We start from the raw sequence: 14,122 nt of genomic DNA, 5'->3' as shown, positions 1-14,122 counted from the left end.
CAACTATAAACCTACTTTTGCCCCACCCTGTATTTAGGTTTCTTTTATTTATTTAAAAATATTTATTTAAAAATAAGACCAGTAGGATATGTATATAATAACATTCCATTCCTTTGAAACTTCTCTAGTATTTAGGAAGATATACCAAACTTCAGTAAGAGATATTTATAAAGCTAGTGAATCCAGATGCCTTGATACAATATTTGAAGTGATTAGTTAGAAGTTCTGTACTCTATATATAGTAGAGTCTTAATATTTGCTGACACATGACTGCAAGTATGATTTAATGAGAACCCAAACCACCTTGCCAAAGAGTGTCACTTTTTACAAATTAAGTAGACAGTTTTTGTTGAATACAAAACATGGAGTGCAGAAATATGTGAATATTAGTGATATAATATTTAGCATACATTGGAGACCCAAGAAGAGGTCATTTATTCATTCATTATTTGAGTGTTTAATGTGGGCTTGGGGCCATGATTTTAGGATGAGCAAATGACCCTTAATGCCATTAAACAACCACCTTCTAGAAATGTAAACGCCACCAGCACTCACAGCCAAGGATCACCAAGTATAAAACCTCAACGGCTGTCATGGTCTAGAATCACAAGTGCCACTGTGTCCCAAGAAGCCTTCACCATGGACTGGTTACACAAAGTGCCAGAAAACACCAGAACCTATAATCATAGGTGCCATTAAAGTATTATCAAGTGCCACAATGTGCTACTAGTGTCACGAGACCTAAAAGTATAAGTTCTATCAGCTTCTAGGCCAGAGGTCAGCCAATTATGGTTTGCAGACTTACCATCTTCTTTACTGGTAAATGAAGTTTTATTGGAACACAGCCACACCTATTCACTTATACATTGTCTATGGCTGCTTTTGTGCTATAATGGCATGGGAGTAGTTGCAACAGAGACCGTCTGCCTGCAAAGCCTAAAATCTTTACTGTCTGACAAGTGTCATTAATTCCTAGAACCAGATTTGCCTCAAATATTATATATATATATATATATATACACACACACACATATATGTATATATGTATACACACACACACACACTTGACACACATTTGATTTTTTACAGAGAGGAAGGGAGAGGGATAGAGAGTTAGAAACATCTATGAGAGAGAAACATTGATCAGCTGCCTCCTGCACACTCCCCACTGAGGTTGTGCCCGCAACCAAGGTACATGCCCTTGACTGGAATTGAACCTGGGACCCTTCAGTCCACAGGCCGATGCTCTGTCCACTGAGCCAAACCGGTTAGGGCTGCCTTAAATACTTTAAATCAAAGCTGTTATCAAGTGCAACCAACACATAGAAACACAACTCTTTCAATGAGTAAGCATACAGAAAACCATCTTGGAGGAGTGATTAAGCACTGGGAAAAGCTGCTAAGAAAGTTTGTAGAATCTATCTTTTGCATTATATTCAGAATAAAATTATAGAATATAGACAAAGATGATAGGTTTCATCAAAGTTCTCATAATTGCTATTGACTCTATAATCTTGATCTTTCCTAGGGATATTGATTTTGTAAAAGAAGAAATAAAGAGGAAGGAGTAATAAATTTTTTTCATACATGAAAAAAATAATATCAGTTTTATACTTGCTTCATCATTTTACATATTTTCTATGCCTTTGGAGTAATTTAAATAGCATTGGGATTATGTTACCTTTAAAGGTTTGCTAGAATTCTGGAGACCCTGGAAAGATCTGAGTCTGGTGCTTTTTCATGGAGATTTATTTAACCTATTTTACTGTTTCTTCTGTGTAACTGGTGTATTTAGACTATTGGTCTCTATTGAGGTCAATCAAGGTAAATTGTATTTTTCTAAAAATGTATCCATTTTGTCTATGTTTTCCAATGTATTTGAGTGCAGTTCTGCAAAATTTTCACTTAAGAGACTTGAAACCCTCCTTTATTTTAAAGACTATATATCACCCTTGTCATTTTAAATTTTGTATACAGTCATGTGCCTCTTAAAGCCGGACATATGTGCTGAGAAAGGTGTCATTAGGCAATTTCATCATTGTGTGAACGTCATGGAGTGCACTTACAAAAGCCTTGGTGGTATAGCCTACTACTGTAATTGTATGTCCCATGCTTTTATGGGACTGGCACTGCAGTAGGTTTGTTTACACCAGTATCACCACAAACATGTTAGTAATGTGCTGATAGGAATTTTTCAGCTCAATTGTAATCTTATGAGACCACTACTGTAAATGCAGTCCATCATTGACTGGAAGATCATTATATGGTGTATAACTATAGAATAAAAATATTGAATTGACTCTGTATGTGTGTTTCTATGTCCCCTCTAGCTCTGCCACCTTAAATGCATGCCGACAGTTGCACCTTTATCCTCAGTTTAGAACAAAACTGGACTTCCAATCTTGTTTAGATATCTCAGAAAATAGGCTTTTCTGTCATAGAAAGGTGATGGATACAGAAGGATTGCTCCAGTTTAGTAAAAATCCAGAAAATGTTGGCTGGCTGTACCCATTAAGTCAGCTGCCAATCTCCATCCCTCCCTCCTCCTTGCCCAGCCCCCTGGTCTGAGATTCTCCAAGCTGCAATCCTAAGACCTAGCCACCAGGTGGCATTACATCTATCTCCATTTAAAATATACGCTGAGTGGCCAGATTATTATGATCTCTGAACACATAATAATCTGGCTATTCAGTGTGTGTGTGTGTGTGTGTGTGTGTGTGTGTGTGTGTGTGTGTGTGTAGTAGAGGCCCAGTGCATGAATTCATGCATGGGTGGGGTCCGGCCAGCCTGGCCAGGGGGAGGGGACATGGGTGGTTGGCCAGCCTGCCTGCTGGTTGAACTCCTGGTCGAGGGGACAATTTGCATATTAGCCTTTTATTATATAGGATATACACTGAGTGGCCAGATTATTATGCGTTCAGAGATCATCATAATCTGGTCACTCAGTATATATTTTTATTGATTTCAGAGAGGATGGGAGAGGGAGAGAGAGATAGAAATATCAGTGATGAGAGGGAATCATCAATTGGCTGCTTCCTTCATGCCCCCTACTGGGGATCGAGCCCACAACCTGGGCATGTGCCCTTGATCAGAATTGAACCTGGGACCCTTCAGTTCTCAGGCCAACACTCTATCCACTGAGCCAAACTGGCTAGGGCCATTTTTTTTTTTTTTTTTTTACTAAAAAGGAGTACATTTTGGAAATAAGTAAATATCATGATTTTTTTTTTTTTTACTATGACACCAATTCTGTTTGGAAACTCCACATGTATATTAAAGAAGTCCCATCTGCTTTTGATCTTAATCCACATCATGTAAACTGGTGTATCTTTTCCTTCTTAGTGGAGGTGTATGTACAGTGTGGACTGTACATATGGTTCTTACCAGAGATCAGGGCATTCACCCTCCATTTCCCAACCCCTCTACCAGCTGCCAGTGCTCTCCCACCACCTGTCTGTCATGCCCTGTTCATGACACACAGCTGTCTAGAACCCTCCAATGTGCTATCATCTCTCAGTCACCTCCCACCTGCCCTGTGCTGCTTTTCTCCTGCCCGCTGCTCACTGCCAAGGCACTCTACTGTGGTTCATCATATGCAGCCCCGGAGCATGTTTTATAGTCATCTTTTACATTATCTGTTTTTTCAGACAAAATTAGAATCATTCTGTACATAGGTTCATAGGCTGGATTTTAAGCAAGTGTATTATATATTTTTGCTCTTTGAAAAGCTTTGTAGAGAAATTTGTTAATGGAGATTGATTGGTGCCACTTTGTGCCAGAAGCCTGAACTGCAGCTTGAACACTAGAGCAGAGAGAGGGGCTGTGGCCCAAACCCAACAACCATGTTTTCTGAAAGTCTGAGTGAAAAGGGGTAATTCCTTGAGTACAGTGATACTGATGTCCTCTGTTTGGACATTTCATATATATGAAATGATACAATATGTGGTCTTTGGCACATCTGGCTTCTTCCACTGGCATGCTTTCAAGGTTCTTCCATGTTGTAGCATGTAGCAGTACATGATTGATTCCTTTTCTTAAAAATATTTTTATCGATTTCAGAGAGGAAGGGAGAAGGAGAGAGAGATAGAAATATCAATGATGAGAGAGAATCATTGATTGGATGCCTCCTGCACACCCCACACTGAGGATCAAGCCTGCACCCCCGGGAATGTGCCCTGACCGGGAATCGAACCGTGACCTCCTGGTTCATAGGTCAACGCTCAACCGCATAGGTCAAGATGAGCTATGCGGGCTGAGCCATCATTCCTTTTTATTGCCAAATAATATACCACATTTTGTTTACCCATTCATTAATTGGTAGACATTTGATTGGTGCTGCATTTGGTTATTATGGATAATGATGCTGCATACATTTGTATACTCTATTTTATGTAAATACTAGTGGCCCAGTGCACAGATTCATGCACATTGGAAGGAAATTAATTAGAAGGTGGCTGGTGGGGCAGGAGTGGGTGAGATGGGCCAGACAGGCCCTGGAGCCAACCTCCTTCAGTCCCTCCCCGGCTAGCTGCACCTGGGATGGTGCCTTGGCTTCAAGGGCGTCTGCAGTCACTGCAGCTTGGCAGTAAACCAGATTCGGAGCCAACAGTGCCCCAGCAACAACATAACCCATGGCTGAAGGTGGAATCATGCAGCCCTATGAGGAATCGGGCTCCCTCCTGTGTGGCTCCAGGTTGTGTCACCCGAGAATCACCACTGCCAAGTCACTGCAGCTCGGCAGCTCCTGCATTGAGCATCTGCCCCCTGGTGTTCAGTGTGCGTTATAACTACTGGACGGTCAGATGGTTGGTCACTTAGTCTTTTATATATATAGATGTGTTCTAATTTCTCTTAGCTGTGTACCTAGATGTGGAGTTGCTGGGTAATATGTTCAGGTTCTATGAAACTTTTAAGTAACTGTCAGATTGTTTTCATGACCTTGAGAGTCTTGAGGAAGTCAGGCAGTCTGTATTTTTTCTTGTGGTTAGAGAGACATTATGGACTTTGATAAAGAATGTCACAGAGTTGAAGTGCCCTTTTTGTCACATCATATCTGAGTGGACATGATACTCATGTGACATCAGTGAGTCAATGGAAATGTTGACCTGATTTAAGGTGGTTTTTTTCTGACTTTCCCAGTGTACAGTAACAATTTTCCATTCATCTATACTATGCCTTAGAAATGAGTCCTAAGTGGACCCTGCCCTTAGTGTAGAAGGCAGAATTAAGGTTCACCTCATGGAGGCAGGGTATCTACATATATTATTTGGAATTACATCCTAAAGACAGTTTGTCACCATTTCTGTATGTCCAAACTGAGAAAGAAAATACCTACCAAGAAGAACTCCTAATGGATAATTAGACTCAAAACTTTAATTTTATTTTTTTGTCTTTATTTAAAACATATTTATTGTTGAGAATATTACAGATGCTCCCTTTTTTCCCCCATTACTCTCTCTACCCTGTTTCCACCCCACCCCAGGTCTTTACCACCTTATTGTGTGTGTCCATAGATAATGCATATATGCATATAAGATCTTTGGTTAATATCTTCTCACTCCACCTCCCCTCTTCCCTCTGAGATTCATCAGTCTGTTCCATGCTTCCATGCCTCTGATTCTATTTTATTCATTAGTTTATTTTGCTCATTATATTTCTTGTTCATTTATTTTGATTTTTAGGTTCAATTGTTGATATGTATTTATTGCCATTTTACTGCTCATATTTTTACCTTCTCCTTCTCTTTCTCCTTCTTCTTCCTCCTCTTCTTAAAGAATACCCTTCAACATTTCATGTAATGCTGGTTTGGTGGTGATGAACTCCTTTAGCTTTTCCTTGTCTATGAAGCTCTTTATCTGACCTTCAATTCTAAATGATAGCTTTGCTGGGTAGAGTAATCTTGACTGTAGGTCCTTGCTATTCATCACTTTGAATATTTCTTGCCACTCCTTTCTGGCTTGCAAAGTTTTTGTTGAGAAATCAGCTGATAGTCATATAGGCACTCCCTTGTAGGTAACTAACTGTTTTTCTCTTGCTGCTTTTAAGATTCTCTCTTTGTCTTTTGCCCTTGGCATTTTAATTATGATGTGTCTTGGTGTGGGCCTCTTTGGATTCCTCTTCTTTGGGACTTTTTGTGCTTTCTGGACTTGTAAGTCTATTTTTTTTCACCAGGTAGGGGAAGTTTTCTGTCATTATTTCTTCAAATAGGTTTTCAATATCTTGCTCCCTCTCTTCTTCTGGCACCCCTATAATGAGAATGTTGATATGTTTGAAGTTGTCCCAGAGGGTCCTTACATTATCTTCATATGTTTTAATTCTTTTTTCTTTTTGCTCTTCATGTTGGGTGTTTTTTGCATTCTCGTATTCCAAATTGTTGATTTGATTATCTGAATACTCTACTGTTGAACCCATGTAAAATTATTCTTTATTTCAATTAGTGTGTGCTTAATTTCTGACTGGTCCTTTTTCATGTCTTTGAAATTCTCACTAAGATTCTTGGAAGTCTCACTAAGTTTCTTGAAGCTCTCATTAAGATCCTTGAACAACCTTATAACCATTGTTTTAAAACCTGTATCCAGTAGATTGCTTGCTTCCATTTCTTTCATTTGTGACATGTTTTTTTGTCTCCACACTTTGGCTGCTTCCCTGTGTTTGTTTCTATGTATTAGGTAGAACTATTATGTCTCATGGAATTGGTAGAGTGGCCTTGTGTAGTAGGTGTTCTGTAGGGCCCAGTGGCTTAGCCTCTCATCACCTGAGCTGGGCACTCTAGTTGCATCCCTGTGTGGGCTGTGTACACTGTCTTATTGTAGATGAGCCTTGATTGCTGTTGGTATCGCTGGGAGGAATTGACCCCCAGGCCAATTGGCTGTGATGACCAGCTATGATTACAGCAAAAGAACTGCTGTGCAGGAGATACCCCTATGGAGTAGGATTTGTTTCCGTGAGGCTTTGGTGCTCACCAAGTCTGCCCCCCTTGAGTGTGTTGCTCGTAGATGTGTAGAGTTGTAATTTTGGGTAGTCTGAAGTTGTCCACTGGATACACTGGCTATGGACCCTCCCAGGAGGTGCAAAGTCAGCCAGTGTACCCTGCCTGAGGCCACCCGGCACAAGCTACAGAGCAATCTGAAGATGGCTGCTACTTGTATTGGGCTTGGAAGTGCCCAGGTGAGGCCAGGCTGTGAAGCAAGGCAGGCTGGTACTAGTGCTGGGTCTTGGGACTCTTATTGATAGGTTTGGGGCATGCTGATGCCAACTGCTGCTTGTTTGAGAGATTTTAGAAAATTCTGAAGCCTGAGCTGCGACAGGCCATTCATATGGAAAAGCTGCTGCAAACAGCTTGGGTGGGGCTGAAAATTGGACGGGGTGGGGTCTCCTGCAATCACCAGGGTGGAGTGAACAATGTGGGCCATGCTGATGAAAACTCACATATGGCTGCCAGTCATCTCTGCAATGGGGTAAGTCCCAGCACAGGAACAATGACCCCTTCTGAAAAGGAAAATGGCGGGGGGCTTGCAACCTAGTTCAGTATCTGGTTAAAACTGTAGTCTTACTTCCCCACTCTGACTGACTTGGGCGGAGCTGCAGAGCAACCCCAGGGCCCCGCCAAAGCTGACTTGGGCAGAGCTGCAGGGACCCTCAGGGGCCTGCCACAGGAAGAGATATATAGGTCAGAGTCTCCCCACAAATTTAGTTCAGGCTTTGGATCTGGAATTCCCCTGGACTAGCAGACCTGCAAAATAAAGGTTAAACTTTCCTCCCTCAGAGTGCTGGCTGATCATTCTCCCGTGCACTCTGCCACAATACTGCGAGCACCCCTGTCTGGGGGAAGGCTGACCCTGAGCTCCTGCTCTGATGCCAGACAACCCAATTCTTCCCTGTATATCCATGGATCCCCCAAAGTCACTGCCTGACGCTGAAGCTCAGAGGAAGTGGGGCAATGTAAGTTTGTGTGCTGACCCTTTAAGAGGAACTGCTTGGGGCTCCAGCAGCCTGTGTGTCAGTCAGCCACAATCCCTGCTGGTTTCTACAGCCCAAAGTTATGGGGACATCCCTTTCCAGCTCTGAAACTATGGGCTGAGTGTCTGGTGTGGGGCAGAGACCTCTTTCTTCTCATAGGAGGTCTCTACAGCCGAGATATCTTTCTGGAAATACCACACGAGGTGTTGGACAGCTCATTCCATACCTGTGCCCCTCCTACCAGTCTTGATGTACTTTATTTCTCCAGGTGTAGGGCTTCCATTCATCCAGATTTCAGGTGGTCTGAATGATGGTGGTTCTGTATTTTAGCTGTAATTTTGATGTGGTTGTGGGAGGCAGTGAGTCCTGGCATTTACCTATGCTGCCATCTTGCTTCTCTGGACTCAAATTTTTTTTTAAAAAAAGCAGAGCCTAGCAGTCATTGCTAAACAGGTGCCTGTCATGAAAGCCACACTTCAGGGAGAAGCCTACACTAAATGGCCTGCCCCCAGCACTAAATTGCTTGCCTGCACTGTATTCCAGCCAGCTGAGCTAACTCTCATAAAAGAGTTCCTAGAATTATACACTGAGTGGCCAGATTATTATGCGTTCAGAGATCATAATAATCTGGCCACTCAGGTTATTTCAACCAATAGGACTAAGACTTTCCCCATCCAATCATACTTGTGCAGGAATATTTTCATTAGTATCTTCACTAACCAATCGAAGCCTCTCTATTCCACCCAATCAGGGAAATGCTTTTTGGACCAATCCAACTGTGAAGATTTGGAGTTATTTGTATGTGTTCAGAAGAATCAGAGACAAGTAGCAGGGACTTCTCTATAGTCAACTCCTCTCTGCCTAGAAGAGTACGCTTTCCATTCCAACCTAAGACTGTGTTTCCATGGCCCAACCTGAAACAATGAAAACACTCCCCAAAAGAGAGTGAAGATGTCCTGTCTAGGCAGGCTGAAGTAGAGCTACCTTGGCAAAAGCAGAGTGGACCAGAGCAGAGCTGAGCAGAGCAGACCTGTGTAGCCCAATAGGGCCAAAACTGTAACACTGGGCTGGGCTGCCTTATCCAAAGGCTGCCTCCCAGCCATGCTCTATCACAATTGAGCTGTCTGCTGTGAATAAAATCTCCCTTCACCCCATACTGGAGATTCCTATTGCCATTCAATTGGTGCCAATGACCATCTGTTAACATTTATTAATTCAAAGATGTATTTATATGGGTATGGATTCATGTATACTTATTGTGTAACTGGGTGTTTTTTTTTAAATATATTTTATTGATTTCTTACAGAGAGGAAGGGAGAGGGATAGAGAGCTAGAAACATCGATGAGAGAGAAACATCGACCAGCTGCCTCCTGCACACCCCTTACTGGGGATGTGCCCGCAACCAATGTACATGCCCTTGACCGGAATTGAACCTGGGACCTTTCAGTCCGCAGGCCGACGCTCTATCCACTGAGCCAAACCGGTTTTGGCGGTTGTTGTTGTTTTTTAACTCAATGTAAAGTCCAGCATGAAAATTGCCAATATGCAATAATTTTGATTTGTCAACCAATGGTCCTTAGCACCAATGTAATCCCCAGTTTGGGGGTGCAGTGAAAAGGGACTTTATTCTGTGTAAACAGCTTAAAGGTGATATGGCATGCCTATGAAAAGATCTGGCTGTGGAACAGCACAATAGTGCAACAGCTTAATTGTGAAGTAGCAAAGTTTGAAAGAGCATGGCTGTGAGGAGGCAATAAAACAAGGTGGCCCACTTGTACGTAGGGCAGCATCCAGCTCCAGGGAGAAGACTTCAGTGTTTCAGTTTCAGCAGGGAAGTCTTCAGCAGGGAAAAATTGTGCTCATCAAGATAGCTGGGAGCTCATTTATATAGACAGAACTCTCCATCCCTGAGTCATGATTGGTCTGTTCTCATATGAGGACTCCAAATTCTTGCAGTTTGATTGGTCCCAAAACCACTGTCCTGATTTGTATAACAGACCAACTCTGATTGGTCAGTGAGAATGATGGGGTGGGGGTGGAATAGAGCCGTGCAGCTTGGATTGGACAGGGGAAGCCTCGGTTCTACTGGTTGAAATACAATTCCTTTATAAGGGCTGGCTCAGATGGCAGCAACACAGTGCAGACAAGGATTTAGCTCAGACTTCACCCTGAAGCAGTTTGCCTGAGAGGGACCTGTGTAGGAAGGGCTACTAGACTCTGTTTTTAAATTTGAGCCCAGTTAACCACCAGGAGCCTTTCTTAGTAGGCATCTTCTAAGAGTTCAGATTTAACTAAGTCAGAAACGTGAAAGTTTTCTATCACCACCATTATACAATGTAAATATAGTACATTAGACAATGCTTTTTTAAAACCTGTTTTTACATTTATTTTCATGTTTTTACTTAACTAGTATTTTCCTTATACAATGATTGGAACCTCTCCCCACCCCCCAAAAGCACCACACTGTTAGACAATACTTTTACACAACATATTGTGTAGGTGTAAAGTCCAGCATGCAAATTACCAATGTGCAATTTGATTTGTCAACCAATGGTCCTTTGTACCAATGTAATCCCCGATTTGGGGGTGCAGTGAAAAGGAAACTATTCTGTGCAAACAGCATAAAGGTGATACAGCATGCCTATGAGAAGAGCATGGCTGTGGAACAGCATAATAGTGCAACAGCTTGATTATGAAGCAGCAACGCTTGAAAGAGCATGGCTGTGAGGAGGCACTAAAGAAAGGTGACCCACTGGTAAAGAGGCAGAGGCGTGGCGGCACAGCTCCACAGCTCGCTCCACTTCAGTGCTTCAGCAGCAAAAAGTCTTCACTAGTAAAGGAAAGTGTGCTCACCAAGACAGCAGGGAGCTCATTCATGTAGACAGAAATCTCCACCCCCGAGTCATGATTGGAACATTCTCATACAAATGAGGACTTCAAATCTTTGCAGTTTGATTGGTCCTAAAAGTACTGTCCTGATTGGCCAGAACATAGGCACTCTGATTGATAAGTGAAAATGCTGCTAGGGATAGAGCTGTGCAGCTCGGATTGGACAGGGAAAGCCTCGGTCCTATTGGTTGAAATACAATTCCAGGAAGCCCTTTATAAGGGCTGGCTCAGATAGTAGCAACGTACTACTTGTGTAGGCAAGCAGTTTAGTCCTGGAGACAGACAATTTAGTGCAGGTTTCTCCCTGAAGTGCAGTTTGCCTGAGAGGCACCTGTGTACCATAGAACTGGCTGCAAGACTCTACTTTTATTTTATTTTAGTATTTTATTTTATTAGTATTTTTTAGTATTTTATTTTTTATATTTATTTATTATTTATTTTATTTATTATTTTTATTGTATTTTATTATTATATTAATTATTATTATATTATATTATTATTATATTATATTATTATTGTTATATTTTAGTATTTATTGTTGACAGTATTATTGATGCCCCCCATATTCCCCTCCTTTGTCCTCCTCCACCCAGTCCCCACACACCACAGGCCTTCACCACAATATTGTCAGTCAATGGGCTATGCATATCCTATCTAATAATAGAGTAACATGTAAATTACCATCACTCCGCTATGCCCACGATTGGGCGGCGGGAGGCTGGGGGGCGGGACTCGGGGTGGCCTATCCGGCCATTGAGAGGCACGGATCCGCTGCCACTGAGGGGGGCTATCCTGCCCCCTGCGCCTCTCAACAGCAGGGTAGCCCCCCTCAGCGGCCGCGGACCATCAAAAGCGTGGGAGCTGGGTGCCTGTCTGCTCTGGCACCAGGCCTTTCAGAATCCTCCGCGGAACCGGAGGCTTCTGAAAGGCCTGGTGCACCAGCGGACAGGCACCCAGCTCCACCGCGAAAAGCGAAAGCATGTAGGGGACCCTACACGTGCATGATTCAATCATGCACTGGGCCTCTAGTATGTATATAATTTCTTTAGTTAATCTCTTCCGGTCTTCTATACACCCTCTTCTCAGAGATCTGTCACTCTGTTTCATGTATCCATGTCTCTGGACCTATTTTGTTCGTCAGTTTATTTTGTTCATCAGATTCCACATACATAAGTGAGATCATGTGATATTTGTCTTTCTCCGTCTGGCTTATTTCACTTAGCATTAATACTCTCCAGGTCCCTCCATGCTGTCTCAAAGGGTAAAAGATTCTTCTTTTTACAGCTGAATAGTGTTCCACTGAATTGTATCTAATATTTAGAAACACTTTTACCATTTTATTGCCCTCTCCAAAAATGCAAAACTAATGGTTTTAGAATGCCTACACAATCACATAAAATTCTATAAAGGAAACAGCAAAGCTTTCCATTAACATCATCTGCTGTGTGTTTCATATCTGTTTTGTTCATTGGACACAGAAGCAGTGTCATCACCCCTGTCCTGGCTGGTCCCACTGGCTGGTCTCAGGGAGGGTCTGTGATGCTGCTGCTGGGAGTGAGGTGGGGATGTTGCTGTTAGGTAGGTCACATTCCACATGGGCTAAATCTCAACATATTTCCTTGCAGAACGTTATCTTTTTATGGATTGGCTAGGTTGCAAATAAACTCAAGGGCATTCCACACATTAAGCAAGATGGAATCACAGGGACTGGATTTACCTTCCAGACGAAATACACGAGAAACAATAGTTTCAGACACTGAGCATCAGATATCACAGGACAGTGATTCCTGAGAGAGGAGACAAATGAGATGAGCCCTGTGATGGCCTCAGTTTACAGCTTTCAGAGAGGCTGCAGGCTGAGGAGCGGAAAGGAGGGACCAAGAAACTACACGTGGCCATGGAGAAAAGATGTGTGGAGTTCATAGGGCAGAGTCTGTTTTGGGGTCTGCAAAGAGCCGCCCCCCCCCCTTTGAGTTCCCCCTGAGGACTGATCAGTGCACACTTCTAAGGGTAAAGAGCCTTGCAGATCAGAGAGGAACCCTGTGTTCCCATAGCAGTGGGAATGGTTGTTCCCACAGCCCAGCAGGTGGAGTCCTCAAGATGTTGAACACAGCTGACAAAGAAGCAATCCAGGCACTTGGCCTTACCTGAACAGGCGGACACTCTGCTCAGGGTGGAGTTTCCACCTGAGCTCTCAGGGGTGTCACTCTGCTGAGGAGAGGGTGCTGTTGGGGGTTCCCAGGGACTCACGGGTCCTGAACTTGCCCTCAGCAGATTCTGTGTGGCTGCCAAGCTCTCCATCTAGCTGGAGTAGCTTACTGCTTCCCAGCTGATAAGACCTTCAATCTTACTGTTTATCAGGACACAGCAAAATAAAACGAACTGAAATACAACCTTTTCTCCAGTTAAATAGGAAGGAATTTAAAGTACTGATAATAAGCAATGTGGTTGGAACTTGGGCAACTGAGTCTGTGGAAGAGAAAGGCTCCCCAACATCTTGTTCCTTGTGACTCAGGGATTTTCCCAGTCTAAAGTAACAGCTTTCCAATTATGGAGGAGGTTGCAGGGAGCTGCCCTGACCCAGCACCCCTGGTCTCAACCCCGGGATTCCCCTCCACCCCCACCCCCAAGGGCTCACCTCCAGGTACAGTGTCCTCAGCGACCCAGCCCTGCCACCGATCCTTTGCCCCCGGCCCCACTGCTGAGACCCATCTCTCTTGGGCTCCAAGACAAGCCCCTGGCCCCTCCACAGTTATCCAGAGGCCCCAGCCTGGTGTGGGGCAGCGGAGGGGAGGAGCAGGACAAATGGGGGTAGAAATTGGAGACATCTGTAATACTTTCAGTAATATCAAAATAATAAAAGGCCAAGAGGCATCATGACCAAAACGACCAAATGACCAGTCACCAGGAGGTTCATGGAGCACCTCTCAGCCATAATGACCTAACAACCAGTGGCTATGATGCCCACTGTGGCCATTGAACCGACCAGATCAGGGGATGGAGCTGGCAGCCAACCTCGCAGCCCCTCCTCCCTGCCGGCCTGCCCCTGATCGGACTCTCCCACCCTCATCAAGAGCCGGGCCTGCAAAAAGGAAAAAAAAGAGCTGAGCTTCCTTCCCCCCCTATCAACCCGCCCCACCACGATAGGCCCGAAGCCCCTCCCCCTGGTTGGCCGGCCCCTTATTACACCCCCTCCCCCAGCCAGCCATTCCCCCAATGGGCCCCCACCACCCTAATTGGCCTACAGCCCCTCCCCCTGGTCAGCCCTGCCCC

The sequence above is a fragment of the Eptesicus fuscus genome, chromosome 1 (genome assembly GCF_027574615.1).
Source record: "Eptesicus fuscus isolate TK198812 chromosome 1, DD_ASM_mEF_20220401, whole genome shotgun sequence".
In the NCBI taxonomy this organism is placed as follows: domain Eukaryota; kingdom Metazoa; phylum Chordata; class Mammalia; order Chiroptera; family Vespertilionidae; genus Eptesicus; species Eptesicus fuscus.
The sequence above is the reverse complement of the archived record's forward strand: the minus strand, read 5'-3'. Positions refer to the sequence as shown.